General features: G+C 47.3%; 1 long non-coding RNA gene across 1 annotated transcript; it reads left to right on the top strand.

Annotated features, from left to right (window-relative positions):
* Window positions 1–1,958: 1,958 nt before the first annotated feature.
* Window positions 1,959–4,537, top strand: LOC147526300 (uncharacterized). Its single transcript, XR_015222934.1, has 3 exons — window positions 1,959–2,835; window positions 3,971–4,089; window positions 4,307–4,537. It is a non-coding gene; the product is annotated as an uncharacterized LOC147526300 (long non-coding RNA).
* The last annotated feature ends 6,941 nt before the right edge of the window (window positions 4,538–11,478 follow it).

The following is an 11,478-nucleotide window of genomic DNA, read 5'->3' as shown; positions in this document are numbered from 1 at the left end:
TATGAGGAGGTCACTTGGTTTGTTCAGCTTGGAGAAGAGAAGGCTGAGGGATGACCTCATCGCTGAGGGGTGACCTCATTGCAGTCTATGACTTCCTCAAGGGGTGAGCAGAGCGGGAGGTGGTGATCTCCTCTCCCTGGTGCCCAGCAACAGGACAGGAGGGAATGACACGAAGCTGCATCAGGGGAAGTTCAGACTGGACATTGGGAAAAGGCTCTTCACTGAGAGGGTGGTCAGTCACTGGAACAGGCTCCCCAGGGAAGTGGCCACAGTGCCAAACCTGTTGGAGTTCAAGGAGCGTCTGGACAATGCTCTTAGTCATATGCTTTAGTTTTAGGGAGTCCTGCAAGGAGCAGGGAGGTGGACTCGATGATCCTTGTGGGTCCCTTCCAACATGAGATATTCTGTGATTCTGTGATTCTCTGATTTCATCCTCTGTCTCATGCTTAACCTCGTTTTATGCTTTACTCAGCTCTAGGGCTGCAGAGTGACAACATTCAGCCAGCTTCTCCCCGATTTTATTGAGGATTTAAAAAACTGAACATCCTCTCTTTCCTCTTTAGTGAGACCTTCCCAACACACCCTTCCGTGGCTCTGAATGGCTATTTTTGAGTCAAATTTATTAAAATGAACAATTGACCTATTCATGTTTATCTCAAGCAGGGATGAGCTGAACGGATTTAAAAACGTCTAAACCTCTTTGAATATTAGAAGTTGTCAAATTTAGAATCTTTTCAATCAAATGACCTGGAAGTGAACCATGAAAAACATGGAAGCATCCCTGGCTTTGAACTTCGGCTTCTTGAGTGCAGCCTCTGAGGGAACTGCTCATGTGATCCTCAGCACAGCGCAGCTTGAACCGCCCAGTTTTCTTGCTGCTACCTCTCTTCTGTCTATGTGATGAGTCCCTTTCACTTGTCAGATGTCTAGCTCAGACTTTGAGCCTCGTCTCTGCTACACTTCTGTTCTCTCATTTGTTTCCTCTCACCTCCCTTCTTCTTCTTCTTCTTGTTTGCTTTCTCCAGTATATTTATCTGCCTCCTGACAATAGGCTTTCCCTCAGCAGCTGGACACGTTTTAGATACTTCATTGTTTCTCGAATGCAATACAACTGCCAGTCTCAATGGGGAGGGCAACATAAGGTATGATCCCTAAAGCATCAGCTGATGGATGGAGAACCATCCAGATCATTTTCAACGCAAGCATGCACACTGCACGCTTTTCCCCTTTAATTTCTATATGTGAGCAGGAAGGAGTTCTCAGTGGTTTTGGTACTCGAAGAGCTAGTCAGATAAAAGCCCTGTTCAATTCAGTTTTATCGGGAATAGCTCTCTCCAGCGTTAAAAAAAAGAGATGACATGCATTTTCCAACATTGAACTTTTATTCTGTCAGCTAGAATCGTCTTAGTGAAGATAACTGATCTTGCATCACAGGAGCCACTTCTCGCCTTTCTCTGAGATGCTGCTTGCTTCTTGAGTGCTGAGCTTGTGACTAGTGGTGTGTGCGCTATCCCGGAGAGTCAGATCCCTGAGCTGTCAAGTGGATTCCTCGTGACTAGTCCGTCTGTTAGTTTCCAGTCATCAGAAACAGGCTCTAACAGCAGCACCCTGCCTGATGCTGCACTTCAGCTCTGGAAAAGGTAGTAGCACACATGCGAGTGCTTTGTCAGCTTGTGAGATACAGCCGCAGTGGGTATAGCCAGCAAGTACAAACAGAAGATGGAGCCCGAAAAATCAGGAGACTTTTGCTTTGTGCACTTTACTGGCAGTATGCCGTTCCTTTTGCTCTCATCAATTTCAGGCGACCCAATTCATATGCCTGCCTTTGAAGCCAGTGAGTCCAGCTCATTGTGTTACCATCAGTCCTGCAGCTTTTCCAGTTGCTCCCTGTGCCTGTGGAGTCTCAGGCCGCAGAACACTGCCCAGCATGCCAACAGTCTGGGCAACCTGCACAGAGGAGGGGTTTGAAAGGACAGGAGTAAAAACCTGCACACCCTTCCCTAGGAAGGATTCTTTCCAACCTTTGTGCATTTTCACAGCCTTCTATGATACTTTTAAGGTACTTCCTTTGGAAACAGCTATTTTTCACTTTTAAAGATTGCCTGATATGTGTTAAGAGTTCTTTGCTGTCACCCCTTATGCCTTTTCCCTTCACATGAAGTTCGTAAACACTCTTTACTTCCTTTTGAGAGGCCTTACCTATTAAACATTAGCCTAAGTGCATTTGTGCTGAACTAACATTTCCTGAGTGATCGATATCGAGGAAGAGCCATTTTCAGACTCTACGGGAAAAAAAAGCAGGAAAGAGGATGAGGAAAGGCAGGGAGGTTTTACTTCCTTCCCTCTCATCTGCTGCATGCTTTCTCTAGGGATGTTATTGATGGCAGCAGTGGTGGGCAAGTGGCTTCTATGCTTCCTACTCTCCACACAAGATGCTGTGCTGCTGTACTGAGCACACGCTGCCATCTGCTACCTCTCATGCAGGGATAGCTGCAAAATTCCCTCTGAGGTCACAGCTGAGAGATTTATTGTCCATTGATGGTAGGAGCCACTGGCTCAGGCTCACATATGAGATGGCCTGAAAATGCATGCAGGAACAATTCCCAGCAGGAACCAAAAGATGTTTCTGCTCTAGCAGGTGCAGCACTGCTTACACATGTGATTTTGCCTTTGCCACATGACATCTACTCTGTGCAACCACTGAGCTACTTGCCACCTCTGCTGGAAAAGATAAGGTTTCCAGATCAAAACCTACCAACAAGAGGCAGTGATTTCAAGAACCTTTAGTACGTCCATTAGCAGCAGCTGATGAGATATGCCATCCCATGGGCTCAGGTAAGTGGTCCCTACCTTTCCGGCTCCATAGGTGTGCCAGGGCTGCATTCATCCTCTGTTCGTGCCCCCGAGCTGCAGCCGATGAAGCAGCACCCAGAGCAATGCAGCCACCACTCAGCAGGACTGGGAGCGCCAGGAGCTGGGGAAGGACTCCAGCCCTTTTGCCTCTTTGTTCCTTAAGAATAGGATCACCTTCACCTTCAGAAAATGAAGGTCATTCCAATTTGAATCCGTGCACAATTGGCCATGCTTATGAGGAAAGGAGGTGTCCTGGGAAGCACCTTTTCCAACAGCAGCAAGGCAAAAAGTAAACTGGAAGAGGAAGTGGAAAGAGGGTAGAACATGTTTAAGGATTACAGTTTGGCATGCACAGCATGCAATTTCACAACTCATGTCACACTGGCTTGTGGTAATCCAGAAGCCATTAATCCCATGGGAAACAAAGGAAACCCGAGGAACTACCTCCTGCAAGCATTCTGTGAGAGCACAGCAGGCAGCAGTGACGGGAGTGCAGATCTCTGCGGGCACAATCATACCTGCCTTGGAAACATATGAAGGTTTTCAAGGGCCTGAATTGCAAAAGAGAAAAAAATAAAAGGTATTTGCTCAATTAGCCTTATGGGATCCAAGCTCTTTTTCAGCTCTGCATCTTTTGGGACTTCTTAAGGCAAGGAGCTCTGCTTTGTTGCCTATTTTATAGATGGATGGCTCTAGGAACACGTTTACAGGAATTAATTGTAGCTTTGTTCAGTAGGATGTTTCTTTCTACTGGCCAGCAAGACATCCCTGGTTTTCAGGACAACAGAAAGAAAAGCAAATGACCACACATTAGAGTGAAAAGAATCCAGTTTAGAATGTGAATAGGAGTACAAATTACCAGATGTAAACACATACCCAAGTAACTGAATGTTTGAAAAATCATTGTTTTTTCTAACTACGGTTTTACATGGTTATACACGAGCAAAAAAAAAAGAACAAAAAAAAAAAGAACAGAAGTGAGGAAAGGCAGAGCCCTGACTCTTTATTTCTCTTTGACATAAATAGATGATCTGAGTTGTCAGTAAAAGGTGCATTGTGTTCTTGAGCTGACTGTAGGTTTTATAGTTTCAACTCCACCTTCCTTTTTTTGGTCCAGTATGAAGCGGCTCAGCGGAGGAGATCTGAAGGATTTAGAGGATTGCCTGGTCGTGCTGAGCCTATGACAGAGAGGACAAACTTGTCATCGTTGGCCAGCCTTTCCCTGGAGCCCCAAAAGTATCACTTCCTTGTAAAAAATGCAGCCTCTAGCTACTGAAAAAGTGTTCTATGCCCATGTGTCTGTGTAGACTATATATAAACAAATTCAGAAACGGCAGAAGACTGTTTAACATAGGCGTTTGCAGTGTCATTTTCAAAAAGCTTGCAGAATTATTTTTGTGTATTGCCAGGTGACAGCAGCATTAGACCACATACTTTTTGTACTCTCCTTTAGGACTCAGCGTGCGTTCAGTAGCGGGGAACTTCAGAATTGGTCTAGAAATGCAGGAGACAATATCAGCTCGCCTACAGAATACGTGTGAAACGCAAGGTACCTAATGTTACTCAAAACATTTTTTAGGAAATGCATATGGGTATGGTGAAACTAGGACCTCTGCATCCAGTGGTAGTAGCAATGGGTTTAACACTACATAGTCTAATCATAATGCTTTGCATAAAGCTGGCAAAAAAAAGGGTAAACCCATGCGAAACACTTCAAAAAAAAATCTTTTTATTTTCTTCATGGAGTTCAAAATTTCTGTATCCGAGTTGTTATTGAAAACATCAAAAGTTATTAATTACATACCCAAATGTACGTATATATATGTATGTATATATCTATATAAAGAATATTTTCAAAACACAGAAGTACAAAAAGACTAAGCATTTAAACATTTTTAAAGGCAACACTTTACAGATTTATTTTTTACTACAAGCCTCTCTTGTGGGCTGCAAGCCATGGGCCGAGGGCCACCGTCCGGTCGACACCGCCTGCTCCAGCCGTGGGGGTCAAACCGTCTGGCTTCCAGGGCCCATTTCTGTGTGGTTTGACAAGCCGTGAAGGCAGAGCGAAGCCGGCCTGGCCATGCTGGGAGGGCAGGGTAGACACCGGGCGCCACGGGCACGTGGGGCCCAAAGCAGAGCCTTTCTGCTGCTGAAGGGGTACATTGCGGGTAGTAGCTGTTAAACGTCGCACGACTGTTCGGGCGATTTCTGACCTGCGTGTACCTCCATCTAAACGCAAAGACATTAAATCGCTTTGAACTAGAAGCCTTTGCAGCCTGGCCTCCTCTGCGGGGTGGTGGTTTGGCAGGGTGCAGCCTGTGGGGCCAGCGCTGGCACTGCTGCCACCTCAGCGGCCTCTGCCCCATGGCTGCCGTGCTGCGCCCACCGCGGTCTCTGCCCCATGGCTGCCGTGCTGCGCCCACCGCGGTCTCTGCCCCGTGGCTGCCATGCTGCGCCCACCGCAGTCTCTGCCCCGTGGCTGCTGTGCTGCGCCCACCACGGCCAGTCCGGGCTGCCCGCACGTGGCGGTGGCTTAGCCAGGCCCTGCTGTGGCACCCCAGAACGCTGGCATTTCCCTGGGCCATGGCGAGCAGCTCGCCCATGAGCGGCCAGGAGGCATGAGACCAATTCAGCCCATTAGCCCGCGTTTTTCTGGGGCAGGTGTAAACCCCACCGTGGCAACCTCTGCAGGGGTGAAAGCCGCCTCTGCAGCTGCCCTGGCTGGTTGGCCCTTGGCAGGCAGAGGGGCCTGTGTCCAGCCGCCCCAGCTTTGCGCCCTGCTCTGGGCACCCACCGTCACCCGCACCATCCCACCACCTCATGGTGCGCCGCGGGCAGCGTCCCAGCGATGGCGGGCCGGCTCGGCTCAGCTCGGCGGCGCGGGCAGCGCGGCGTGCGAGCTCCATTGCCCCGCTTGGCCGGCCTGCTGGGGGGCAGAGGCAGACGGGGCAGCGGCGGCACTCCGGCGGGTGTCCCACGGCATGGTGTGCCATGGCACGGGGCTTGCGTGGAGTCCCACCGGTACCAGTGTGCTTCGGCACACCTCTGCGTGCCAAGGATGCCAGCCAAAGGCGGTGGGCGCTTATTTATTTCTGGTATTGCCCCTTTTGTCACACAACTCAAATCCTCCCAGACATTTACCTGGATTCAGTAGTTCCCTCCGGTTTTTGTTTACACCAACAGGACAGGATGCCGATCCATGCGTTTGTGTACACACTCGTACTCCTATGGGGCTGGTTTAGGTTTGATTTCGTTTTTTTGAGGTTTATTGTTTTTTTGTGTGGGGGTGTTTTTTTGGTTGTTTTTTTTTTTTTTACTAAGCCCTCATTAACTCCACTCACGCTGTCTTACTCTGTTTGCCAGTGCTTAAGTAGTGCTTTTTTAAAAAAGCAACCAATTAGCACCTCATCAGCTCCAATTAGAGGAGACAAAAGCAGTGTAAAGATAACTCCATGAGAGGGGGTGGCACAACATCATGTAATCACTTAAGACAGCGGTGAGCATTCACTGTGCTGGCTGCGCCGGGCCTATTCACCTTTTTTTCTTCTCTCTGGATGCATTTAAGACTTTTTTTTTTTTTTTTTTTTCTGGGAAGCCGGGCCTCCCAGGAGTCTCAGAGTCTCTCATTCAGGGCTACCTGTTTACAGCTCACCGAACAGAAGGACCTAAACAATCCTATATTGTACGCCTAGTGCTTCCTTAAACTTAGGCCTCCACAATGGCATGTTTTCAGAAGCCGGGCAGAATAAGTTAAAGGCTGGCTTTATACTCATTAAGTGTTCTGCTTGTACTGTCTTCTAATTACATGGCAGGGCAACAATGTATTTTTTTTTTTCAATGGAGTTCTTTGGAGCAGTTAATTTGGTGCCTGTACTAAATGCCCCAAAACATTAATTAGTGTGGAAGGAACCCTAATTTCCTCAGCGGCTTTCCTCTCCATTTACTTCCCTTGTTTTCACATAGGCTTGGATGAGCCTCTATAATGAAATTACCTCATTAATGCCTTTATTCTTGCAGAGTAACTCATTCAAGATCTACCATTTAGTTTTAATTTAATGCTGTCAAAAGTAAAAGGTGCATTCATGTCTTTGATTAGTGCATTTTTTTCTCTCTAAAGAGTGGGCAGATTTAAATTATTAAGATGGCAAGTAGTGAGTTATAATTGGATACAAGCAGCACTTCAGTGAATATTAAATGCTTTCAAAGCCTAGCCTATGTGGTCTGCTGACTATTAACTGTGTCCATTGAGGTATTCTGTGGGGTTTGAATTAACAGCACCTTAGCTACTGTGAAGCAAATTAAGTTCAATTTTGTTTATAAAAACTGGTGAAGTTGCATTTATCAACATGACATTTAGTTGTAGCACAGTTCAGTTTTCCCCATTACCCTATACTGACCTCATCGCTTGGTTGGTACTGATAACATAGGGGCTCATCCTGCGCTTTGCAGTCGTGCGAAGTCTAGCTGGAGACTTGCCTGTGTATGGCCAGTAGGATAAGGCCTTTTATTTGCAAGAACTACTGAGTTGTAAATATTGTCAGACAGAAACCACCTTAGCCACTTTTGAGCGCACTGGTTATTTGCTTGCAGAATGCAGTGGCACAAAGTATGGCTACCGTCAATGGTGAACACACAGTTACAAACTGTTTCAATACCAGCAACTGAGCAGGCAGGATTTAACATCTGATCCTTGATCTTCAATTCTCTCCTTTCCCCCTCCTTTTCTTTACAACTCATGTCACAAAATATCTGAGGTGCATTGGAGAAGCGTGTGTCAGGAGACTTAAGCAACCCCTAGTCTGCTTGGCATGTGTGCATGGTAGTGTATTGTGCAGCTGCAGTGCTACCAGGGCTCAAAAATCAGAGCTGCGTACCTGGGTTCGGGACCTGTGGAGGGCTGCAGTGTAGCCCTCAGCTCCAAGCAAGCACAGGCACGTCAGCTTGCTTGCTGCCTTGCCCAGTTGTCCAGGGCCTTTAAGTTTTGAGCATCTCCAAGGATGGAGATCCCACAAGCTCTCTGAGCCCCTATTCCAGTGTTTACCCACCTCCATAGCGATGTAAAAATAAGGAGATTATATTTTCAATGCAAGCATTAAATATGATACGATAACTTTATATGATGTTTTATAAATAACATAAATTATAACTTTATTATAATGTATAACATATTTTTATAAAGAATTGATATGTTTATTGAATATTGTATAGGATGCATGTCCAATATAGTATACAATTATTATAGGATTATTTTATCATATTATTTCAATATAATTATAAATTTATTATAAGAGTATGCAGGTTACTTTTCTCAGGCTACCTTTCCCTATAGAGAATGTATACTTAGGTCTCACCTTGTGTGGAGTGAGGACATGGCTGGAATGGCTGTTGGTGGCTGAGGAGAGACAGAAGGGAAGTGACAGGTGTGACCCCTGCACTGCCATGCAAAAAAACCCTTCTGCTGCCACCCTCTGCATCCCTTCAGGACCAGCTCGTTTGGCCTTTTGGTTCAGACGGTGCATCGGCTACATCTGTACTTCAAACAAATGTAGTTGTTTGAACAACAGTGCCAGGAACTGCTTTCTGCCACGCGTCCGTGCAGTGCAGAACAAACCCCATTATCTGACTCCTAACTCTGGGTTTCCACGAGGTTTCGTGTGAGGACCATCTGGATCTAAGACATGAGGTTTTTTTTTTTGCATGTGTGCTTTTCCAGTTCAGGGTGCCTGAGACAGAGCAAGCACTGTAAGCTTGAAGAACGCGTGTTGCCTGCTGTGCAGTGTGGTGTTAGGGTGTGTGATGTGGTTTGAAGCATAAAACCTGCAGAAGGCAGCTGCAAAGGGTTCGGGGAACCAGTTCTGGTAGTGTCTCATCTGTCCTGTCCATTGTCAATGATCTCCAGTGTGTGCTATTGCTCTGTGATGCACCAAAGCCCTCTCACAAACTGCTACTTAGCAGGGGCCAGAACTGTGGCAGCACCTGTGCTAGCAGTTACACGAGGTGACTGGGGTCCAGATGCTGAGCTAGCTCTCTGCCTTTGGCTTCTTTTGCAGTGAAAACATGCCATAAAGTCCTGTTGCTGTTCTAGGTCAGCTAAGAACAGCGTGGGTGGCTTTAGAAGAGCTAGCTTGAGTACAGTCACTATCCAGATACTAAGTGTTTCTCTGTGCCACACGAAGGCCCTGGTGCTGTAGGGAGTTTTCTCAGTGTAATGTATGCTGTCAAACCTGGGCTTCACCTAACACCCAACAGCATTCTCCCCCAGGTCTCTATTAGTCCAGTGACTGAAGCATTTGCTCAGGAAGTGAGATAGCCAGTCCAATTCTCTCCTCATCTCCAGGAAGTATGCATATTTTAAATCATCACACCATGTCTGTCTAGGAGAGGGGAGAAGGAATGGTTCTTGCTATCCACTTCTTTCCCTCTGAAACATGGCATTATGCAGAAAAACAGCCAGAGAGAGTGGACAAGACCCTTGGGCTGGGAGCTGGAGCTGCGTCTGGTCTCCACTCCAAGAACTGTCCCTGTATTTTACACTTGTATGATTATTTAATAAAAGAATATAGTACTAGGAACAGAGACAAGGAATCAGGAGTCCTCTCTCCAAAGTGAGTGTCCTTGATGCAGGATACCATGATCACAGGAGTCACCTAAAGAGCTTAGCTTCTGCTCCTTCTACTTTGTGGAGTATCAGACAAGGAGCACAGCTAGGGAGCCTGTTCACCAAAAGAGCAAGTTGTATGTGGTGAACCCAGGGGTAAAACTGAGTGGCTACAGATAGTGGCTCAGTGAAAAATTGGGCTCACTCTGAGTGCTGATTCCAAGCCTTATTTGCCACAGCCTGAAGACACTGTAGGACACACAGATGTAACTCTGACGGGCATCTGCACCTATGCTCAGGCAGAAGGCAGATGAAAGTAAGCACTAAGTGTGAGCAGCAAGAATCACCACCAAAAAACCACACAGATAAACTGAAGCGACACTTCAAACACATTTTTGTTCTTCAGGAACAAAAAGAAACAGCAGAATCTGGGATTGTGGGGTAGACATAAGGAGAGAAATGAAGGAAAGGTGTACGTAGGGTAAAAGGCCAGAGGAGCTCTCGGGCAATGGGCTGGGCACAGGGGTCTCAGGGAAAGCTTGTGCTGCCCAAGAGAGGTGAAAGCACAGCAGGGTCAGCCTGGCTCTGTCCTTGGTGGCCCACAGCACACATATTTCAAGGGAAGAGGGCAGGCAGCGCTTCACTGCGCAGATACGCTGTGCTTGGCAGCACTGGTGTGCTCCTTGACAGCTGCTGTTTGCTCCCACCTCTGTGGCATTAAACTGATTGCAGGACCAGGCAATGAGTTAGGTTAAAAATAGCGACCCCCACTCCCCCTTTCGTTGCCAGGTTAATTTTAAGTTCCTTGTTGGAATTCATTGCACTGTCCGCCCCATCCGTCTATTGGCATGGCTGGGCAGGAGGAAGCAGAAAGAGCAGCAGAGAAGGATGAGACAGGCTGAGCGTGCCTTAGCCATTGATGGAAATGCTAGTCTCTCCTCCAGTAGAAGACAGTTTAAAGCAACTTTAAGGAAGGACACACACCTGAGGAACACATCTTTGCCATCCATTTATCAAGAAGGATTCTTAACATAGGCAGCCAGTTGCAAACGTGCGAATTAACTACCCGCTGACAAACGATCACTGGCAGAGCTCTTTTACTTCAGAGTATTGAACTAAGAAAGCCCATGCAGATGTGACCGCAGTGCGAGAGTGCCCTCTTTTGCTCTGATGAGACTGTCAGAGCCATGAGAGAATCACACACGGAAGGAAGGCTTCACAGCATTGGAAGGTGACTTCTGCAGTGGGAAAAGTGGCATGTAACAGGGGAGGCTGAAGAAGCCAAGAGGCCGAGTTACAAAGCACTGACACTGGAAGAACAGCACAAGGAGAATCAAGAGACCCGTGCAACCATGAGGCGGAAAGGTGAGCAGGCAGAATCTCCTTCTGCATTAACTCTGGCCAGAAGAACGGCCGAAGTATATCAGCAGGCTCTAGGGTAACGCATCGCTCAGGCATAGCAAAGAGTCTGAGAAGAGACGAAAGATCTCTGTCACGTAGCGTAAGAACACGAGAAACACTACTGTGCCTGATGAAGCTAGGCACCCTGTCTGATGGGATGGCTGGCAGTTCTGCCTGTGGGAGCACACAGGCCTAGCTGCTCTCGACAGCCTGGTCTCCCATCTTCCCCATCGTCCCCATCCTCTAGATTAAGGTCTCAGGGAGTGGAGAGGGCTGGCTGCTCCCGGTGGGAAAGGAACTGTGGAGGCAGTGGAGGACAGTGAGGATACTGTCACTGAGGTATACCATCACTGAGGTGGGCAATGGGAATTAAATACACCACCAGATTTCTCTGCAGCCCTCAGGAAAGAGGGCAAAAATCAAACATTCAGAGTGAACGAGTAATGTGTCTGTGTGCAGCCTGCACTTTGCTGTCTGGATCACAAGAATCATCTTTCTTGGACACACTACCTCTCTGCCTTCCACTTAGGCGATGCCCTTAAAGGCTTCTAAAGTTGGGTTAAGTCCTGCCCTGGCAGAGGCTTTCCTTCTGTCTCCTAGAACCCTGGACGTGATCTACACTG

Source organism: Tauraco erythrolophus, chromosome Z (genome assembly GCF_009769465.1).
Source record: "Tauraco erythrolophus isolate bTauEry1 chromosome Z, bTauEry1.pri, whole genome shotgun sequence".
Classification (NCBI taxonomy): Eukaryota; Metazoa; Chordata; class Aves; order Musophagiformes; family Musophagidae; genus Tauraco; species Tauraco erythrolophus.
Note: the sequence above shows the minus strand (reverse complement) of the source record. Positions and strands in the feature narration are given on the sequence as shown.